The 5,244-nt window shown below is 44.3% G+C and overlaps 1 protein-coding gene across 1 annotated transcript in view; it reads left to right on the forward strand.

Annotated features, from left to right (window-relative positions):
- The first annotated feature begins 294 nt into the window (after window positions 1-294).
- The window catches only part of Fam60a (family with sequence similarity 60, member A), a 32,999-nt gene continuing 28,049 nt past the window's right edge, over window positions 295-5,244 (forward strand). Inside the window, exons 1-2 of the mRNA XM_005407132.2 lie at window positions 295-299; window positions 413-419. The gene's annotated coding sequence lies outside the window, so the exon portion shown is untranslated. The remainder of the gene's footprint in view (window positions 300-412; window positions 420-5,244) is intronic.

Here is a 5,244-nt window from a genome sequence, read left to right on the forward strand (position 1 = left end):
CGCGCGGCGGCTCCTTCCGCCCTGCCCTGCGGGCGGCCCGGCGGGGCGTCGGTTTCGGGCGGGGGACTCCGAGGGTCCCGAGTGCCCGGGAGGAGCTGCGCCGCTTCCGGGAAACCGGCGAGCGCCGCCTCCTCCGCCGAGCTGCGGCTCGCTCGTCCCGGGGACCCAAGCCCGACGACCCCCGGAAAGCCTCCCCGGGAAGTTTCGGGGCTCCGGCTCGTCCTCGTCTGCAGGGGAAGCCCGGGCGGACGCGCGCCGCGGGCCTTTGTGTGTTTACGTGGGGGGAGCCGCGAGGGCAGGTCTCTGCGGGGCGGAGGCTGTGCTCTCGGGGTGGCTCGAGGGTGCAGTTCGTCTGCTAACTCTGACCCGCTCTTTGTTGTTTTCTGCTCCTACCCTGCGTGCCTTCTTACAGTCCGAGGGTGAGGAGTTACTATTTAGCCAAACGGGGACTTTGTCGTAGTTTTACCCAAGCAGTCCTTCAGAAAGGTTAAGACAACTTTTCCTCCTTTTCGTTTTAATAATTAAAGCGAATTTGACCTTGTCGTTAAAAAGTGCGCTGAAAGCACCTGCTTTTTGAGTTGAACTGGACTTTGCCCAAGCCGAAAAGCCCCTTAATAATTTATGTTGTAAAACAACACATTTAGTTATCCAGTCTAAATTAAAGTCTGGATGCTTGTTTCTGGTGGGGTTCCGGAGAAAAGTCGGATGGCATTTGAGCTATTTACTTGATGATTGGGTGGGGGGGAAGGGGAATCTCTTTTGGCCTGAAGGCATGCAGGACTTTGATGGTTATCTCCGGACGACCTTGAGCCGCCGAGCGTTTCGGGAGTTGTGCTTTTCTGAGGTACTGCGGGGGGGAGCCGGGAGGAAGCTGCTCAGGAAGATGACACTGGTTAATGGCCAGCCAGCCTTCCGAGCTTCCCCCAGTTCCTGTGGACGGGGGCTGACCTTCTGGTTTCCCCTCCTAGATTTTCTTTACAGGCTAGGGTTTTTTTTCCCCCCAGCATGTGGCCCCAGGCATAGCTCAAAAATTATGCTGGTTTGACACATGGATGCTTCTTTGGTATTTGGGGTTTGCCTGTAGTCTAGACACCCGAGAAAGCAGCACCATGTCTGTTGCTTCTTTCACGATTTCCCTTGTATTTGAGTCAGTCTGAGAGTTAGAATCTGGAGATGGCCATGACTGGGAAATACTATCCTTGGGTGTTCTGCTCACAGACACCAGAAAATCCACACCAGTTGAAATCTGCTTTTCTTTTGTTATTAAGTAAACACATTCCTCCTATGTTTTGATTGACCAGATTACAAGTGCAAAGGTAAACCAGTATGGTGCATTTCTGAAATGAATAGAGAGAAATGTCAAGGAAATGAAAAACCTTGGAAGATGAAACTTGGTTCCCTTTGGGCTGGTATTTCTCTAGGTCATGTATTTAAAAGGATTATATGAGGTGTTTTGCAAATATACCGGATTTTTTTTTTGGTTTGTTTTTCCCACTTTAGTGGTATAATTTCCATATCCTGGGAAATTTCAGATGGAGCTTGTATAACTTAAGCTCCCTCCATGTGCTGGGAATTGAAGCCAGGCCTTAGGCATGTACCAGAGTCATATCCCTAACCCTAGAACTGAGCAGTTTTCCAGGTTCAGATATGTACAGTAGAAATTTGGCTTATCAAAGTGAGTGGGTTAGAATGGGAAAGACGCAGACAAGGCTTCTGCTGCCTTCTCTTTGTATTTCTTTTGTGGAAGGTTGAAGGTGAAAGGTTTAATAGGCAGCATATTCTAGAACTTTGCCGGAGAACAAGCTGCAAAGCTGCTTTTTCACAGTACTTTTATTTCTACATATCTGAGACCTAGTTGGTCAGTCTTTTTTCTCTCCAGAGTAGTGATCAGCTCTTGAGAAAACTTGACTCGTGGGTCATATTTATGTCAGCAAAACATTTTGTGAATGTTTCATGTGAAACAAGTTTTTCACTGGGGAAAGATTAAGCTTATTTCAAACCAAAACCAACTTCATAAAGCTGTTGTGAAAACAGATTAATTGACCGTGCACAGACCCATAGTAGGTTGCTTTAGAAATGTTATTTTTTGAACTTCAGAGATGGAATATAAATGAGAAGAATGGAAACACATTTGATGAAGTATACTTAGATTAGTTGAAAAGTTTCTGGGTTTAAGCATGCCTGGGTTTCAAAGCTATGGTCACAGGTAGTTTTGTGGTCCAATTTTTTCACCTATCGAACAGCGGTAGTACCTATCATATGACTGGTGAATAATTAAGCAAGTGATGTGTTTAATAAATACTGGCTGCTCTCGTCTTCATAACATTGGGAAGCAGACATCTTACCGAGGATAAAAACTAAGGCCTGGCTCACTTACCCTTGTCGAGACAAACGTTCTGTAAATGTTGGCTGGAAAAAGTGAGTGAATGGCCCCTTCCCACACCTTCAGAAACCGGTTCTGCGAAGGCACTGCCCCCAACTCCATGTCGCCTTTCCAATTGTAATTCAACCATTTTACATCAGGAAAGTCCAACGAAGCCCTAGAAAGTGTCACTTTCTTCCTGGTTTCTCTTGTCCACAGAAGTGCTTGTGTTTCTTACACTTACCTTTTGGTTCTGTTGGAATTTTAGTTGAAACTGTTCTGTTGTCTTTTGGTTCTTTGGTTTCTCTCTTAATTGTATCTCTAACTAATTATAGATATAATCTGGAAATCCAGTCTTAAAAGAAAGGTGTTTGTTTTTCCGGTAAGTAGGTTTACTTTCTGCATCAGGAACACTAAGGTCACAGCTATATTTCCTATGAAAGTACAGAAGTTACAACCGAGCTAAAGACTAGTTTCGTATAGTTTGCAACAATTGTAAGAAATTTTATTTGGGTTAAATGTTACAGTATTTTGGTTAATGTTAGTGTGTGCTGGTTTGAAGTAGCACTGCGCTTTGAAACTCATCCCATAAACAGTCTCCTATTTTCCCCACAGTAGTGGCTTGAAATATGTGTGAACTATTTTTTTTCTACCAGTTGTCAGGAAAATTGTTGATCATTAATCCTCTTTTTAGTAGTTTATTAATTCATTTCCTGGAAATCTTTAAATCTCATCGTTTTCTACAAAAGTGTATAGACTAACTTTTCTCTTTTTTTTCTTTTTGGTACTGAAAATTGAACTCAGGACCTCGCATTTGCCAGGCAGACATTGTGCTACAGAGCTAGATTCCCGGCATAGACTCCCTTTTAGGGGAAAATAATTCATTTCCAAACATCAGTTTCTTTATTCTCACCATTTCCCATTCTGTGTCCTTTATATTCCCCTGGGCTCTCCCACACTTTGAGTAGTTCGGGAATTGCACGACACCGGCACCTGGCTGCAGTGGACGACTCCCTGCCCTGCAGGGGTTTACTGTTGAGCAAAGGAGATAATGCAGTGACAAGTATGGAAAGTCTTGTTTGATAGGTATTGTAATAAAGGTATTGTGAAAAGGCTTAATCTTTTTGTTTGTTTTGTTTTAGTAGTCTTGGGCATCGAACCCACGGCCTTCCCACTGAATCCTTTTAAAGGTGGAGGTTCTTTTAATTTTATTTTTTATTCTGAGACAGGGTCCTGTAGACCCTGTCTAAATGGTGACTCTGACCAAGTCATTTAGGCCGGGCTTGTGATCCTTCTGCTTCAGCCTCCCAGAGTGCTGGTATTACAGGCATGCAACACCATGCTCAGCAAGACTTAATTCTTAAAAGAATTTAACAGGTTTAGTAAATAGAGGAAACAATGTCAGAGTAGCACCCTTAATTATGGCTAGGTATTAAGCTGGTTTGATACTCCTACAGTATCAGAATTCCCAATTGGGAGCACCTAGTAGGCAGGACTGGATCCTGATTGAATTCTTTGCCAAGGAGATTAGATGCTATTTTGAAGCCAAGGATATGGGGCCGATGTAAAATTTCCCTGATAATTCAGGCAGTGCCTTGTCCTCCTGTAGGCCTGGGCTTAGAAGAAAACCTCCCAAAAATTAGGAAAGCCTGATGTATCAGAAAGCCCTTGGAAGAGACGGTTATTATGGGGCTGGGGATTTAGCTCAGCGGCAAAAGCGCCTGCCTGGCAAGCGCAAGGTCGTGAGTTCAGTTCCTGGTACCGGAGGAAAAAAAAAAAAAAAAGAAGAGACGGTTATTCATATTTCAGCCTTGGAAAGATAGCCATTTATTTGAGGGATGAAGAGAAATCTGCTGTGAGGTCCTGACACAAGATCAAACACCAAGATGAGGGCCAGTCCATGGGTGTGGAAGCAGCCAGAACCAGAGAAGTGAAAGAAGGCGAATCTCTAAGGACCTGATAGGAAACTTGATGGGGAGCCATGAAGAGCGTGAGGAAGAGACCAGTTGACTGCTGTCTGCGTGGATGTGACTGTGTAGGTGGCAACCGCTATAGGCAAACAGGAAGAACGTTTAGAGGGGAATTATTTCAGTCCATCAAGGCATTCAAAAATGAGAATGGGTTGATGATGGTCAGTTGGCTACATTGAGCTACAGCAAAAGGAAGAGGCTGGGCCAGAACATTAACATTGGGAAATTACCAGTGAGGTTGTTAGTAGTGACTTATTGAGTGGACTTCCCAAGACACAGAAAATGGTTCTTGAAGTGTGAGAGGAGGAAAAAGGGGACAGACCGGGGCCTTGGAAGAAACGAGAGGGCTGAATGTCTACCATGTGCCAGTCTTTGTGTTGGTGCTTTTATTCTAAAGAATTTGGATTTACACCCCCCACCCCTTATTTTTTTTCTGTGATTGAACTCACCACCTTGCATTGCCAGGCAGGTGCTGTGCTGCTGAGCTAAATCCCCAGCCCTACCCCTTATTTTTTTATAGGTAAGGAAATAGGGCCAGAGAGGTTAAGAAACTTGCCTCACTGAGGCATGGGTCAGATCAGGTGTATGTGCCATCGTATTCATTTTATTAACATTTTTGCCAGGCTTGAAAATAGAAGTGTACTTTCATGGAACCTTGCTTCATGACTAAAATCTTGCTAAGAATTCAGACTGTTTCTTGACCTATAGGCCTGGGCTTATAAGAAAACCTCCCAAAGTCAGGAAAGCCTGATGTGTCAGAAAACCCTGGGTATCTCCTGAGCAGACAGTTTCCTTTTTTGTAACATGATAGTTTTAATTTTTTTCTTTTTTTTTTTTTTTGTGTGTGTGTGTGTGTGTGTGTGTGTGTGTGTGTGTGTGTGTGTGTCTTTTTTGAGACAGGGTCTAGCTGTG

Source organism: Chinchilla lanigera, unplaced genomic scaffold, assembly GCF_000276665.1.
Source record: "Chinchilla lanigera isolate Chin_1 unplaced genomic scaffold, ChiLan1.0 scaffold00104, whole genome shotgun sequence".
NCBI lineage: Eukaryota > Metazoa > Chordata > Mammalia > Rodentia > Chinchillidae > Chinchilla > Chinchilla lanigera.